Source organism: Anomaloglossus baeobatrachus, chromosome 6 (genome assembly GCF_048569485.1).
Source record: "Anomaloglossus baeobatrachus isolate aAnoBae1 chromosome 6, aAnoBae1.hap1, whole genome shotgun sequence".
Classification (NCBI taxonomy): domain Eukaryota; kingdom Metazoa; phylum Chordata; class Amphibia; order Anura; family Aromobatidae; genus Anomaloglossus; species Anomaloglossus baeobatrachus.
In genome coordinates, this window is record NC_134358.1 from 209,528,759 (window position 1) to 209,546,313 (window position 17,555).

Consider the following 17,555-nt stretch of genomic DNA (forward strand, 5'->3'; position numbering starts at 1 on the left):
ACACTTTAAATGTCAGCAGATTCGCTGTTTACTTTGAAGAAAATTTCTCAGAAGAGCACGGGCTAAAATAAGCAGAATGGCATATCCATTAGGAGAATTCTATCATGTATTACATCGATGCAACATGTCCATAAACACCAGTGAGTCCTCCACTGGTTAATACAAGATGCCGACATCCATGACCCATAGAGTAAAGCTAGATAATTCCAGCTAACAGAGTTATATGATTCTTGACAAAAAACAGATCACCAGAAGATGGATAATATCAACCATAGGTCAAGGGAAAAAAGAAAAACGCGGTAAAACCGGTAAAAATCACACAATATAAAGCTAGATAATACCAGCCAGTAGAGTTATGTGGTTCCTACATAGAACAGAAAATTAGATATCGAAAAATGGATCTAACGGACCCAACTTGGGGAAAATCATTAGATGTTAAATGATAACGTATATACCAAGCATAATTATTTATGTAGTTCTTCCATAGAGAAGAACACCGGGTGTCAAGTAAATGTAATAGACCCAGCATAGAGAGAATTATTAGATGTTAGAGCATGACATATACACCACCCGTGCCCTGGTTCACACATGTCACACACAATACATCGTGGATACGTATAGATTCCCAACGACTACAACGTATTACCAAGGCATATAAGTTCCCATCGACTAGAGTGTGTTATCAAGGCATAGAGTTATGTTAGTTAGTATACGGTCAAAATGTTGTAGTATCAGATGTCTAAAAAAGACCAATAAGTATCCATCAGTGATGGCTCATACTTATAGCCATCATGGCATCCCCAAGGATACCATCAGATGTATATGTTTGAGATGTAAGAACAAACAGAGATTGGAGTGGCACGCGGATTAGAACAGCATGCAAGAGTGACATGTATATAAGATATAAAATATCACCCAGAGGCACACGGGAGGTTAGTGAGATCTCATATAATTAACCCGAGTAATACCAGCAGATGGAATTGCCATAAACTAGATTAATATATACGGTCAGTACAACCAGGTGGAATCCAATGAAACCAGAACAAAAAGCACAGGGGGAGCCCACTCTTTGCCACATACATGTGTGACACGAGAAATCTTATAAGATACCACATTAGTATTGTGAATAGCAAAAAACAATACTAGGGGTGCTCCCCACAGCTGAAGTAGCTTAATAACATCCCGGATGTCCTTGTAGTATAGCGTCTACTCCCACATTTCCCATATGCTCATCCGTCCATAATATGTATATTCAGGGTAAAGTCTCTAATATCCAACGACGATAAGTCTTGTCAGATAGAGAAGGGTCCTTTATGGTTCTTCATAATTCCCTGTTCCATGTTCTCTTCTTATCCTCTTCCTAGTTTCCCCATACATGATCTTCTAGATGGGGAAAAGGCAAATGGGCTTTAGTAAAAAATGGTGGAATTCATCAAATAGCATTATAGAACCCTGTATAGAGCAACTCCTCATTAAGACCATGTGGGGCTAAACTCTTAAGGGTATAAATCCACCTTGATTCTTTTTTAAGCAATTCTTTAGTAGCATTCCCACCTCTAATGTTCTGTTTGATTGAGTCCACAATGAGCACTTTGACTGTAGTATACCGCCCTTTATGGTGCATAAGAAAATGGGAGGCTACTGAGGTCAGCACCTTACCCTTTTTCAGGTCGGTTTCCGCTGTATTTATGTTGGAGAAGTGTTGTTGTATCCTCTTCCTCACTTCCTGTGTAGTTTCACCGACGTAGATTTTCGGGCAATCGCAGACAAGGATATAGATGGCATTCCTCGTACGACAGTTGTAATAGGATCCGCAGGTGATTCGTCTAGGAAAGATCGGTAAAGAGATGGAGTCACTTGCCAACATGTATGGACACACTGTACATGCCCCACAGGGAAATGTGCCCTTTAGTCTTATGCCCGTTCCCAAACTTTGTGTTGGTCTTGAGAAATGGCTCTTGGAGAGGATACCTCTCAGATTCTGGGCACGTCTTGCTACTAGATTAGGCTTATCTCCAATAAAAGGGGTCAGTTTTTTATCACTCAAAAGTATGTCCCAATTATCTTGTAAAAGTCCATATAGATCTTGCCATTGATTATGGAAGGGGGTGATAATACTCACTGTGGTTCGCTTATTTCGTAGTCTTGGTTGTAATAGAGTATGTCTTGTCATAGTTCTACAGGCCTGTAGAGCTCCGGAGACCACTTGTTTTGGATATCCCCTTGCGCGAAATCTGTTGGTTAGATCAGAAGCGTGTATTTCGAAATCAGATTTGTCACTGCAATTTCTTTTTACCCTCATAAATTGGCCTTTGGGTATCCCGTTCTTGACATGAGTGGGGTGGAAACTATCATAGTGTAAAAGGCTGTTAGTAGCCGTTGGTTTACGATATAATGTGGTAGTGATGTTCTCTCCTACTCCCTTAGAGACTCGCAGGTCCAAAAATTCCACCATCTCCCTGGCTATGCTGGAGGTTAGCCGAATATTAAGAGTGTTATCATTCAGGGTGGCAATGAAATTTTCACAGTCCCCCCGAGATCCAGACCAAAAGAACAGGATATCGTCTATATATCTGAACCACCGTATCACATGGGATTTATAGTGCTCCAGGATGTACACCTGTGTCTCCTCCCACCACCCTAAAAAGATATTAGCATAGGGTGGCGCACAGCACGCCCCCATAGCGGTCCCAGATGTCTGCCGGTAATATTTTCTATCGAAGACAAAATAATTTTTATCCAATACCAGATGGAGAAGGTCTAGGACAAAGGAATCGTGTCTTCTATTGCCGGTGGTTCTACGGTCCAAATAATATGACACTGCTCGTAATCCTGCCTCATGGTCAATTGAAGTATACAAGGCTTCCACGTCAAGTGTTACCAACAAAGTACTAGATGGGACTTTAAGTTTGGTGAGCTGTTCAATTAGATGGGTAGAGTCTCTAACGTAAGATGGTGAGGATTGCGCCAAAGGCTGGAGATAAAAATCCAAATATATGCAGGGCCTCTCGAACATGCCACCAATTCCTGACACTATTGGTCTGCCCGGAGGTTCCGGGCGACCCTTGTGAATTTTAGGTAACATATAGAAGGTGGGTATAACTGGGAACTTGGTTGTTAAAAAGTTCCTTTCCTTCAAGGAGATTATGTCATGTTCGTGAGCCGTAGAAAGCAATCCATCCAGTTTCTTTTTGAAAACACAGGTAGGGTCGGAAGGTAATACCGTATAACACTCAGTATTAGAGAGTTGTCTCATAGCCTCTCTTAGATACATCTCAACTGGCCACAAGACCACGTTTCCCCCTTTGTCTGCCTCTTTGATGATAAATTCCTGATTGTTACTCAATTTGGACAGAATCCGCCTCTCTTCCGCTGTAAGATTATTACCCCTGTTGTTATCGGGTTTAAGCTTCTCAATATCCTTACAAATTTTATTGAAAAAGATCCCTACAGCGGGACAGAGGCTGAGGGAGGGTGTGGCCTGTGATAGGAGGCGCCTTGTAAATGGTATTTTTTGGCCAGAGTCTCTCTCACCTTCTTCCAGTAGATCCAAAAGGTCACTAAACACCTGGCGATCTTCCGGTGGGAGTGTATCCATCAGGTCAGGGCGGCTGTAGAGGTACTTGAAAGTGAGCTGTCTGCAAAAGAGATATACATCTTTAATTATAGTGAACTTGTCCATTTTGTTCATGGGTGAAAACGAAAGCCCCTTAGCCAATAGCCTGCTTTCCACATCGGACAATTGATATTGAGACAAGTTCACTATTTGTAAGTCACCTTCATTACCTTCTACCAGTTTCGTCTCCGGCTCCTCGTTTCCCTCTGAGGGGGCGATTGCCAGGGATGGATTCTCCTGTTTCTCCTTTTGGTATTTGATTTTCCGGCGACCCCTCCTAGTGCGTTTTCCTGATCGCTGGTATCGGTGGATAAAAAATCGCTCGAGGAGGGCTCCGAAGCTGCAGGAATGACATCTATTTCTCTACCAACCGGTCTACGCTTATTGCCTCTGTGAGACCACCTATAGGCTCTATTTTCGGCATAGTCATTTTTATCCCTCTGGAATTTATTTTTCTTACCCTTAATAACATCCCTTTCAAAATTGTCAAGGATTCCTTTGAGTTTATTTTGAAAAGGAGTTACGACTGTTTGTGGGTCCTGCTGGCGTAGAATGTGCTCTTTGTTGTTAATCTCTTCCTTCAATTGTGTGAGTAACACACGATCGTGGTCGATTAGCATGTCTAAGATAATAAATGAGCACGTCTGCAAGCCCTGCTCCCAAGTAATTCTAAACTGGGGGTCCGTCTCCCAAGCTGGGAATATTTGTACCCTCAGACCTCTAGGTGTAATCTTAAGTTTTTTATATTCTTCTAGGGTCCTAATATTCCACCATATTTTTACCACTCTTTTATGCAGATTAATTAAGTCCTGCATAAGTTGTTGATTCTCGTCCTGGGGCCCTGTTGGCCTCCCCAGAACGCCAGAGCTTTCAGACGTGCCAAATACATCAGAGGATTGGTTAGACCAAGCCACCTCCCTTGCTGCTAGATCCATGTGAAAAAAGGTTCTGGTTTTAGGTTGTGCCAAAATACCTGGGACAACACAAATTTTATTGGGAATATCTAAGAAGTCTATATATATACATAGAATTCGAACAACCCAAAATTTAGAGTGTGCCTCCTTCCGAATGGTTGTGCAGAACAACCGATAAGGATATAACAAAAGGAGAGAGGAAGGGCACTACCCAGTGGGATCACCTGGTATACAAAATATATGTAAGACAAAAGGAGAGAAAAGAGTATACCAACACACGGGATCACCACAATATTAGCCAATGTATATTAAATTTTTATTAGGTTATTAAAGAACCAGAACACGAGACACATGTCTCCACACTGAAAAGTGTGGAGACATGTGTCTCGTGTTCTGGTTCTTTAATAACCTAATAAAAATTTAATATACATTGGCTAATATTGTGGTGATCCCGTGTGTTGGTATACTCTTTTCTCTCCTTTTGTCTTACATATATTTTGTATACCAGGTGATCCCACTGGGTAGTGCCCTTCCTCTCTCCTTTTGTTATATCCTTATCGGTTGTTCTGCACAACCATTCGGAAGGAGGCACACTCTAAATTTTGGGTTGTTCGAATTCTATGTATATATATAGACTTCTTAGATATTCCCAATAAAATTTGTGTTGTCCCAGGTATTTTGGCACAACCTAAAACCAGAACCTTTTTTCACATGGATCTAGCAGCAAGGGAGGTGGCTTGGTCTAACCAATCCTCTGATGTATTTGGCACGTCTGAAAGCTCTGGCGTTCTGGGGAGGCCAACAGGGCCCCAGGACGAGAATCAACAACTTATGCAGGACTTAATTAATCTGCATAAAAGAGTGGTAAAAATATGGTGGAATATTAGGACCCTAGAAGAATATAAAAAACTTAAGATTACACCTAGAGGTCTGAGGGTACAAATATTCCCAGCTTGGGAGACGGACCCCCAGTTTAGAATTACTTGGGAGCAGGGCTTGCAGACGTGCTCATTTATTATCTTAGACATGCTAATCGACCACGATCGTGTGTTACTCACACAATTGAAGGAAGAGATTAACAACAAAGAGCACATTCTACGCCAGCAGGACCCACAAACAGTCGTAACTCCTTTTCAAAATAAACTCAAAGGAATCCTTGACAATTTTGAAAGGGATGTTATTAAGGGTAAGAAAAATAAATTCCAGAGGGATAAAAATGACTATGCCGAAAATAGAGCCTATAGGTGGTCTCACAGAGGCAATAAGCGTAGACCGGTTGGTAGAGAAATAGATGTCATTCCTGCAGCTTCGGAGCCCTCCTCGAGCGATTTTTTATCCACCGATACCAGCGATCAGGAAAACGCACTAGGAGGGGTCGCCGGAAAATCAAATACCAAAAGGAGAAACAGGAGAATCCATCCCTGGCAATCGCCCCCTCAGAGGGAAACGAGGAGCCGGAGACGAAACTGGTAGAAGGTAATGAAGGTGACTTACAAATAGTGAACTTGTCTCAATATCAATTGTCCGATGTGGAAAGCAGGCTATTGGCTAAGGGGCTTTCGTTTTCACCCATGAACAAAATGGACAAGTTCACTATAATTAAAGATGTATATCTCTTTTGCAGACAGCTCACTTTCAAGTACCTCTACAGCCGCCCTGACCTGATGGATACACTCCCACCGGAAGATCGCCAGGTGTTTAGTGACCTTTTGGATCTACTGGAAGAAGGTGAGAGAGACTCTGGCCAAAAAATACCATTTACAAGGCGCCTCCTATCACAGGCCACACCCTCCCTCAGCCTCTGTCCCGCTGTAGGGATCTTTTTCAATAAAATTTGTAAGGATATTGAGAAGCTTAAACCCGATAACAACAGGGGTAATAATCTTACAGCGGAAGAGAGGCGGATTCTGTCCAAATTGAGTAACAATCAGGAATTTATCATCAAAGAGGCAGACAAAGGGGGAAACGTGGTCTTGTGGCCAGTTGAGATGTATCTAAGAGAGGCTATGAGACAACTCTCTAATACTGAGTGTTATACGGTATTACCTTCCGACCCTACCTGTGTTTTCAAAAAGAAACTGGATGGATTGCTTTCTACGGCTCACGAACATGACATAATCTCCTTGAAGGAAAGGAACTTTTTAACAACCAAGTTCCCAGTTATACCCACCTTCTATATGTTACCTAAAATTCACAAGGGTCGCCCGGAACCTCCGGGCAGACCAATAGTGTCAGGAATTGGTGGCATGTTCGAGAGGCCCTGCATATATTTGGATTTTTATCTCCAGCCTTTGGCGCAATCCTCACCATCTTACGTTAGAGACTCTACCCATCTAATTGAACAGCTCACCAAACTTAAAGTCCCATCTAGTACTTTGTTGGTAACACTTGACGTGGAAGCCTTGTATACTTCAATTGACCATGAGGCAGGATTACGAGCAGTGTCATATTATTTGGACCGTAGAACCACCGGCAATAGAAGACACGATTCCTTTGTCCTAGACCTTCTCCATCTGGTATTGGATAAAAATTATTTTGTCTTCGATAGAAAATATTACCGGCAGACATCTGGGACCGCTATGGGGGCGTGCTGTGCGCCACCCTATGCTAATATCTTTTTAGGGTGGTGGGAGGAGACACAGGTGTACATCCTGGAGCACTATAAATCCCATGTGATACGGTGGTTCAGATATATAGACGATATCCTGTTCTTTTGGTCTGGATCTCGGGGGGACTGTGAAAATTTCATTGCCACCCTGAATGATAACACTCTTAATATTCGGCTAACCTCCAGCATAGCCAGGGAGACGGTGGAATTTTTGGACCTGCGAGTCTCTAAGGGAGTAGGAGAGAACATCACTACCACATTATATCGTAAACCAACGGCTACTAACAGCCTTTTACACTATGATAGTTTCCACCCCACTCATGTCAAGAACGGGATACCCAAAGGCCAATTTATGAGGGTAAAAAGAAATTGCAGTGACAAATCTGATTTCGAAATACACGCTTCTGATCTAACCAACAGATTTCGCGCAAGGGGATATCCAAAACAAGTGGTCTCCGGAGCTCTACAGGCCTGTAGAACTATGACAAGACATACTCTATTACAACCAAGACTACGAAATAAGCGAACCACAGTGAGTATTATCACCCCCTTCCATAATCAATGGCAAGATCTATATGGACTTTTACAAGATAATTGGGACATACTTTTGAGTGATAAAAAACTGACCCCTTTTATTGGAGATAAGCCTAATCTAGTAGCAAGACGTGCCCAGAATCTGAGAGGTATCCTCTCCAAGAGCCATTTCTCAAGACCAACACAAAGTTTGGGAACGGGCATAAGACTAAAGGGCACATTTCCCTGTGGGGCATGTACAGTGTGTCCATACATGTTGGCAAGTGACTCCATCTCTTTACCGATCTTTCCTAGACGAATCACCTGCGGATCCTATTACAACTGTCGTACGAGGAATGCCATCTATATCCTTGTCTGCGATTGCCCGAAAATCTACGTCGGTGAAACTACACAGGAAGTGAGGAAGAGGATACAACAACACTTCTCCAACATAAATACAGCGGAAACCGACCTGAAAAAGGGTAAGGTGCTGACCTCAGTAGCCTCCCATTTTCTTATGCACCATAAAGGGCGGTATACTACAGTCAAAGTGCTCATTGTGGACTCAATCAAACAGAACATTAGAGGTGGGAATGCTACTAAAGAATTGCTTAAAAAAGAATCAAGGTGGATTTATACCCTTAAGAGTTTAGCCCCACATGGTCTTAATGAGGAGTTGCTCTATACAGGGTTCTATAATGCTATTTGATGAATTCCACCATTTTTTACTAAAGCCCATTTGCCTTTTCCCCATCTAGAAGATCATGTATGGGGAAACTAGGAAGAGGATAAGAAGAGAACATGGAACAGGGAATTAAGAAGAACCATAAAGGACCCTTCTCTATCTGACAAGACTTATCGTCGTTGGATATTAGAGACTTTACCCTGAATATACATATTATGGACGGATGAGCATATGGGAAATGTGGGAGTAGACGCTATACTACAAGGACATCCGGGATGTTATTAAGCTACTTCAGCTGTGGGGAGCACCCCTAGTATTGTTTTTTGCTATTCACAATACTAATGTGGTATCTTATAAGATTTCTCGTGTCACACATGTATGTGGCAAAGAGTGGGCTCCCCCTGTGCTTTTTGTTCTGGTTTCATTGGATTCCACCTGGTTGTACTGACCGTATATATTAATCTAGTTTATGGCAATTCCATCTGCTGGTATTACTCGGGTTAATTATATGAGATCTCACTAACCTCCCGTGTGCCTCTGGGTGATATTTTATATCTTATATACATGTCACTCTTGCATGCTGTTCTAATCCGCGTGCCACTCCAATCTCTGTTTGTTCTTACATCTCAAACATATACATCTGATGGTATCCTTGGGGATGCCATGATGGCTATAAGTATGAGCCATCACTGATGGATACTTATTGGTCTTTTTTAGACATCTGATACTACAACATTTTGACCGTATACTAACTAACATAACTCTATGCCTTGATAACACACTCTAGTCGATGGGAACTTATATGCCTTGGTAATACGTTGTAGTCGTTGGGAATCTATACGTATCCACGATGTATTGTGTGTGACATGTGTGAACCAGGGCACGGGTGGTGTATATGTCATGCTCTAACATCTAATAATTCTCTCTATGCTGGGTCTATTACATTTACTTGACACCCGGTGTTCTTCTCTATGGAAGAACTACATAAATAATTATGCTTGGTATATACGTTATCATTTAACATCTAATGATTTTCCCCAAGTTGGGTCCGTTAGATCCATTTTTCGATATCTAATTTTCTGTTCTATGTAGGAACCACATAACTCTACTGGCTGGTATTATCTAGCTTTATATTGTGTGATTTTTACCGGTTTTACCGCGTTTTTCTTTTTTCCCTTGACCTATGGTTGATATTATCCATCTTCTGGTGATCTGTTTTTTGTCAAGAATCATATAACTCTGTTAGCTGGAATTATCTAGCTTTACTCTATGGGTCATGGATGTCGGCATCTTGTATTAACCAGTGGAGGACTCACTGGTGTTTATGGACATGTTGCATCGATGTAATACATGATAGAATTCTCCTAATGGATATGCCATTCTGCTTATTTTAGCCCGTGCTCTTCTGAGAAATTTTCTTCAAAGTAAACAGCGAATCTGCTGACATTTAAAGTGTTCCAGCAGCAAAGGGGTTAATACTCCATCTTTGTTTTCCCCTCTATCTAAACAGCGCATGCGCATAGTATGGACTGTGTTACTAAAGGTATTAGCATATTGCGATGCGCTTGGAAATATAATAACCATTTGTCAGCTATAAATTTCGCTAATAGATAGCAAGGAGAAGCGCTGCTCCTTGAACACATTTTGTGTCTATCTAAGCGATATTTGACTCGCGCATGCGCAGTAGAAGATGGGGGAGGACGCTCTCCACATCATGTGATCAAACAAGATGGCGGCCGCCATCGGAGGTTCACCTCCAATACGAAAAATCGTGCAGCTGCGGGTAAGCACTGATTACACTTCCTTAAAAAGGACACACATGGCCATGTCACATCGCCTTCTTTTCCCCTGAGGAAGCCACTGGATACGTGGCGATACGCGTGGGGTGTCCATGCCAGGAACCCCTTGGGTCGCTCCTCTCATCCACCCCACCAGCATGCTTGCTATGTACTATATGGGATGATGGATATAGGTCCGGGTCTGTATTGCCTGTAGCCTGGTTGCTGTTCTCAATTGCACCGTATATATCAGTGGTAGCTTGAAGCATCCAGGACTCTGGCTATATGTGGCAGCATAATATGAGCATTTTTACTGAGCAGATAGAATTGCTTTCTGAATTTATGTCATCTTGCACTTAATAGGCGTTCTTTTCAGGATACACCTGTGAGAAGGCATTGTGGTTATAGCACTATTGTGTATCGATGGGGACCTGGATGTACTTTGTGCTATGGATCTATATCATTTTATGTATATAGCATAGGTTTTGTATATCAGTACAATCTAAGCGTCTCTATCTTATGACTCGCTATATGTTACCACTCATACAGCACTGGGATGTTCTTGTGCCCATATAGACTAGTAATTTTCTATAAAAGCCTATACTGCTCATCTATAACTGGAGATGTGTTTATCTGCACAAGTGTTTCCATGTTAAAATTTACCATATGCTGCTAATTATACATTGTTGTGGACTTTAGTGCACTTGTTCACATTTACTATTTCTCTATACCGGATACGGGCCTTGTATACTAATGATTGGAGTGCCCCTACTATAATTATATATAAAGAAATTGTACATGATTGTATTTCTGGTTCCTGGCGGACATGTTTGTTATGCCTATGGCTTTTTAAATGTTTTTAACTTGTGTCATTGTGTGTCTTATAGTAATTTTTCAGTGTGGAGACATGTGTCTCGTGTTCTGGTTCTTTAATAACCTAATAAAAATTTAATATACATTGGCTAATATTGTGGTGATCCCGTGTGTTGGTATACTCTTTTCTCTCCTTTTGTCTTACATATATTTTGTATACCAGGTGATCCCACTGGGTAGTGCCCTTCCTCTCTCCTTTTGTTATATCGCAATCTTTTTCAGGCAAATTTCCTTTCTAAAATTCAAATATTGCTCCTTTCGTTCCAAGCCCTCCCATTTGTCCAAACAAAGGTTTCAGACCACATGTGAGGTATCACCGCGCTCATAAAAAAGTGGTTAACAAACCTTGAGGTCAAATTTTTGGAATTACCTCTTGAAAAAGTGAGAAAATTGATGCTAAAGCAACATTTTTGAGAAAATTATTAAAATTTTCAATATGACAACGTAACGTTAACAAAATCTGTGAAGTACCTGTGGATCTAAAATGCTCACTATACCCCTAGATAGAAGCCTTGAGGGGTCTAGTTTCCAAAATGGTGTCACTTGTGAGGGATTTCTTCTGTTTAGGTACCTTAGCGGACCTGTAAATGCAACATGGTGCCCGCAATCTATTTCAGCCAAATTTGCTTTCCAAAATTCAAATATTGCTCCTTCTGTTCCGAGCCCTCCCATTTGTCCAAACAGAGGTTTCTGACCACATGTGGGGTATCGGCGTGCTCATAAGAAAGTAGGGAACAAGTTTTGGGGTCCATTTTGTTGTGTTATTTCTTCTAAAAGTGAATACATTTGGGTTAGAGCAACATTTTTAGGTAAAATTTAATTTTTGCTTTTTTTCATTCCACATTGCTTTTGTTCATGTGAAGCACCTGAAGGGTTAATAAACTTCTTGAATGTGGTTTTGAGTACTTTGGGGGGTGCAGTTTTTAGAATGGTGTCACTTTTGGGTATTTTCTGTCATCTAGGCCTATTGAAGTCACTTCAAATGTGATGTGGTCCCTAAAAAACTGGTTTTGTAAATTTTGATGTAAAAATGAGAAATTGCTGATAAACTTTGAACCCCTCTAACTTCCTAACAAAAAAAAATTTTGTTTCCAAAATTGTGCTGATGTAAAGTAGACATGTGGGAAATGTTATTTATTAACTATTTTGTGTCACAGAAATCTCTGGTTTAACGGTATAAAAATTCAAAAGTTGAAAATTGCTAAATTTTCAAAATTTTTGCCAATATTCAATTTTTTTCATAAATAAACACAAAAAATATTGTCCTAAATTTGGTACTAACATGAAGTCCAATATGTGACGAAAAAACAATCTCAGAATCACCGGGATCCGTTGAAGCGTTCCAGAGTTATAACCTCATGAATTGACACTGGTCAGAATTGCAAAATTTGGTCTGGTCATTAATGTGAAAATTAGCTCCGTCACTAAGGGGTTAACTTACTTCCTGCCAGGTTTAAAAGCATCCTAAAAAAACAAACACGCACCTTTACTCTGATTAATAAAAAGCTCAAATCTCTTAATAAAAGGCCTGAGTTTAATTTGTTTAATATTCCCACTACTAATGATTCCTAGTTAAGACATCCTTTAAAAAAGTTTGTAACATTAATTTAAATGGAAACATGCCAATGTTGCTTCAAGAACTCCATTAGATGTTTCCCTGTTAAATTAATGTTACTAACTTTTAATGGATGTTCTAATTAGATGTTATTATTAACAGGAATATTAGTCAAATTAAAATCAAGCCCAGAGAGAGACAAGTTAGCTTTACAAGTATGTTAAGCATTAGTATCTGGATAATATACACAATGTGGTGATGCCAGATGGCCGAGCGTTGCTTTGCCTTCCAGTAACCCTCTGAAGAACCAGGCACACATGGTTTTGTTAGCACATAATACCTGCAGGAGCAGCACTATTATTAACATACTCACTTACAAAAGGAAGTGATGTCTTCTACAAGTACAGTGCACTACACTTGAGAGAGAATAAGGAGCTCCATCTCTCAATTTCACACTCAATTTAAAGGGTCACTTTCAACGTGGACTGATTAGTTTAGGCAGTTAAGAATTGATTGTTTTGATTGTAAAGCTCGCCTGCCTTTGTGGGCAATTTAAAATGAAAGAGACACCCTGCTATTGCACAAAACAAGGTAGAAGAATGATCTGAATACAATCCGCAAGTATAGCCATCTAGATAAATCTATCATCTATCATGTACTAACTGTCCACTTCAGAAAAGTCTAACAAATAAATATCCCAATATTTTATAATCATTAAATTCCTAAAAAATAGTTACATGTTAAAATAAAAAAGTATGGAATTATGTTGGCTTTCTTTCTAGACAAAAATGTGTAAATACATGTATAATACATACTGTATATTGACCAAAAATGAATCACTGACATATAGAAGCAGTTGGAATGTATACAGCCATTAAGTAAATGTAACAAAATAAATAAAATGGTTAATTGTACTAAAATGTATTTATTATGCCATGATCTAATGAACAGTATACAGAGGTCTCAGTGACCTCCATAGGCTATGTGTGCAAGCTGCGGATTTAGGCTATGTGCGCACTAGAAAGTGCCTTTCTTTTTTCTTAAGAAAAATCTGGACCCTCTTAAAGAATCCCACAGCCGCGGTGACAAAACGCACCAGAACCGTAGCGAAATCGCACGCAGTTTTACCGCGGTTTGCCACGGATTTAACGCGGATGTACCACTGATTTTTAGCATTATCTATGGCAAAAACCGCAGGTACCTACGGAAAAGAAGTGACATGCTCATTAATTCCGCAGTGGAAAATCTGCGGGTAAATCCGCAGGTATAAAAAAATGCAGTGTGTGCACAGCATTTTTCAAAACCCATAAGATTTGCTGGGGAATGACTGTAGTAATGTTAGACACATTTTCTGCAGCAAATCCGTGGCAAAATCCGCAGTAAATCCGCAGCGTGCGCACAGGGCCTTACCGTGGGTTTTACCACAACATTGCCAAGGATTTGCTGCAGAAAATGTGTCTAACATTTCTACAGTCATTCCCCAGCAAAACTTATGGGTATAAAAAAAAATGCTGTGTGCACACTGCATTTTTTTATACCTGCGGATTTACCCGCAGAATTTCCGCTGCGGAATTAATGTGCATGTCACTTCTTTTCTGCAGGTAACTGCAGTTTTTGCCATAGATAATGGTAAAAAACCGCAGGGACCAACCCGCTACAAAACCGAGAGTGCGGTTTTACCGCGTTTTTTGCTGCGGGTGAGGTATTCTGCCAGAGGGTGTGGATTTTTCTTAGGCCTCCAACACACATTGGTGCCGCCGATACGTGTTTGCCATTTTTTGCACGTACCGGCGGCACGGAGACACATTCAGCAATGCTACCCTATTGTAGCAGGCGCACACACGTAAAACCACATGGAACGTTTGTCCATGTGCATTTGTACGTGTATGCGTTTTTCTACACGCTGACATGTCAGTGTTTTCTCCGGCAGCACGGGTGTCACCCGGCCCGCTCCCGTACCACACGGATTTAGTGTGGATGCGGGCCCACGTGACACGCGCCGGAGAAAACACACGTGTCAGAGAAAAAAAAAAACTTAACTCACTTTCTCCAGCCCTCCTGTCTGTGCCGCTGCTGCCACTTTCTGCCAACCGCCGCTCATTATTCTCATTTAATATTCACTTCACTGCGGCCGGAAGCAGCAGCAGCGGGTAGACAGGAGGGCAGGAGACCGAAGATCAGCACCACGAACAGCAGGAAGGACCACGTGTGTATGTAAATAACCTGTTCTCCGTATGTTATCACGGATAGCATGCGGAAAACACACGTGGCCCGCACGTACCAGAGACACGTACTTACCTGCACGCAACACGCAGGGGAAATGCGTGTCTCTCGGCATGTGCATGATTTTCACGTGAGTGTGTCAGAGGCCTTAAGAAAAGTCCATTTTCTAGTGCGCACATAGCCTTAAAGGGAACTTGTAAGACAATTATGCTGCCCAAATTACAAGGTGCATAAAATCTTGCAACAAATAATTATCTATTATATATTTCATCATTTGTGACTGTTTTGAAGTCACTTTTCGGTTTTGTTTTGAAGTATTCAATGAAATTTATTAAGCCAAATTTATCAAAATGAAGCACGGGGGTCATGAATTTATTGCAAAGTAATAAAAAGGATTTCTTTCCTGCAAATAACCTTTTTTTCTTATTTTTAGAGTGAAAGTTTCAAACCGATGCCACATTTTAACAAAGGTCCAAAGAAATATACCAGGGGGACACTGGAGTAGAGTTGCACCAAATTTTGCAACTTTATAAGTGATAAATCAGAGGAAAACATTTGGAAGCAAAAAACTCTGCCCACAAAGTGGAAAAAATAGGTGATTATATATGAAGTAGACTTAAAAAAGGTACATGTAGAATAATGAATTAGGTGAAAACAAATACAAAGTACAAGACACCAAAACTAGACATAAAACAGCACAAAGGCAATTATAAATTGGGGCCACAGTTAAAGAACATGCTCAGGATGGGAAAAGTCTGAGGAGATGTTCCCTTTGGATCTTCACCGTCCTGTTGACAGAGCTGTACCTATACTCAGATAGCTGTCAGTCAAGCTGTGTTGGATGAGAGTAAACCAGAAAAAGCCACCCAGTGGAATCCTTTCCTTGTGCCTGGACATTTTTGCTTGTGCCCAATTTTTCTTTCTCTGAAATACTACAGCGTTTTAGAGTAAAGCATAACAGATTGTAATGAAGGTGCTGATCCATACTTAGCTCAGGACACTGCCATTATGTTCTCACTACCTGCTGCCACAGCTCTGGTCTTGGAAGAGATGCTGGATAGCACAGGGTGTTCAGTTGACCACTTATGGGAATTGTGCTGTAGCTAATTAGCCTTTTGCCCTCTTTAAGCTTTCCTGACTTTAGTCCTGCCACTATTAGGGTATGTGCCCAGGATCAGGATTTGCTGCGTTCAGAACGCAGCAAGCCCTGACCAGAGAAGCCGGGCATCTCCTCCGCAGGAGACCGGAGCTGCTTGTACCCACGATGAGGGTTCTGTGAGCTACAGTCTCCTGCTTGTGTTCTCCCTATGGAGAACGCAGGCAATTCCGCAGCAAACAATTGACATGCTGCAGTCTGGAAAAACGCTCCGCAAGTCTATGTTTGCTGTGGAAAAAAGAAACGCATTGGGCATGGGATTTCTAGAAATCCATCTGCTATGCTTGTACTATACAGCGGTTTGGACGCAGCTGACGTATGCAAATACTGATCGTGGGCACGCACCCTAACTGTGTCCTTGATACGTCAGGTGAATTGTACATGATTGCTATTTCTGAACTTTAGATTAAGCTTCTGCTTATGGTTTTAACCATGGTTGTTTAACACATAATTTGCTTTAGTGTTCTTCTCTTGTATTTTGATCTAACAATTCTTTGTGTATTATCTAGTTAATACTTTGCGCTGGACCCCAGGTTCAAGTTAGGCCCGTTTCACACGTAAGTGAAAAACACTGACGTTTTTCACTGGCGTGTAAAACATGCACATGTCCCTCCGTGTGCCGTGAATTACGGCACACGTGGGTTGTCTAAGTGCAATCCGGGCTCCATTCTCCGTGGCCCATGATTGCACTTAGAGATTAACTCACCTGTGCCCGCTCCCGCTGTCCGTGGTGCTGATCGCTCCCACGGTGCAGCATCCGGCCGGCGCTGACCCCCGCAGCAACTGCTTCCAGGTCGGCTGTGTCGTGTATCATAAATATGCGCAACAGTAATGAGACGGCTTAGAAGTAGCAGGGAGAACAGGCTGCAGAGAGCATCGCTGGACGCCGGGTGAGTAAAAATGTTTTTTATTTTAGAAGCACGTTTTTTTCTGGCACGCGTTTCACGGACCACACCACTGCGTGGTCCGTGGGACATCAGTGATGCCAGAAAAAAATGGACATGTCTCCGTGCGGCAATCACGGACACGCGGGTACGCCGCACGGAGACACATGCAGTGAAAAATCACTGATGTGTGAGCAGACCCATTCATTATAATGGGTCTGCGTATGTCAGTGATTCTGGTACGTTTAAAAAAAAGCACAAACGTACCAGAATCACTGACGTGTGAAAGGGGCCTTAGCTACCCTTTTTCAGCATACTTCACACAGCAGCTACTCTGTAGACTCAACCTGGGAGTCCCTAGGGCCTCATTGACATGTCTGAATTTTAACACATATGTGTGAAAAATGGTGTTGGTGTCAACAGTGTTTTGCATCAGTGTGTCATCCGTGGGTCCCTTTTTACCATTAGTGTGTCATTAGTGATTTTCACAGATGGATAAATAAATTACAATGTTTCTCCTATACTTTGCAATGCTAAATACGTACAGCACATGGATGTACATGGATGACATCTGTGTGCTGTGCGTGTCTTTACTGACCTATAGACTTGTACTGACCCTTTTCATCCTTGATACCAGAAAATCAGGAACGTGTTAGGAGCACCATAGTTATAATGAGTACTTTTTTATCTGTGGAAAAAATAACTGGATACAACATGTACATGCAACACCGAAGTCTGAATGAGGCTTTA

General features: G+C 41.4%; 2 long non-coding RNA genes across 2 annotated transcripts; one reads left to right on the forward strand and one right to left on the reverse strand.

The window, feature by feature from the left end:
- Positions 1–962: 962 nt before the first annotated feature.
- LOC142244221 (uncharacterized) lies at positions 963–3,619 on the reverse strand. The gene is made up of 4 exons (XR_012724474.1): positions 3,535–3,619; positions 2,123–2,234; positions 1,660–1,826; positions 963–1,383 (listed from the first exon to the last, which is right to left on the reverse strand). It is a non-coding gene; the product is annotated as an uncharacterized LOC142244221 (long non-coding RNA).
- A 2,554-nt stretch (positions 3,620–6,173) lies between these two features.
- LOC142244222 (uncharacterized) lies at positions 6,174–8,463 on the forward strand. Its single transcript, XR_012724475.1, has 4 exons — positions 6,174–6,258; positions 7,559–7,670; positions 7,967–8,133; positions 8,410–8,463. It is a non-coding gene; the product is annotated as an uncharacterized LOC142244222 (long non-coding RNA).
- Positions 8,464–17,555: the final 9,092 nt, after the last annotated feature.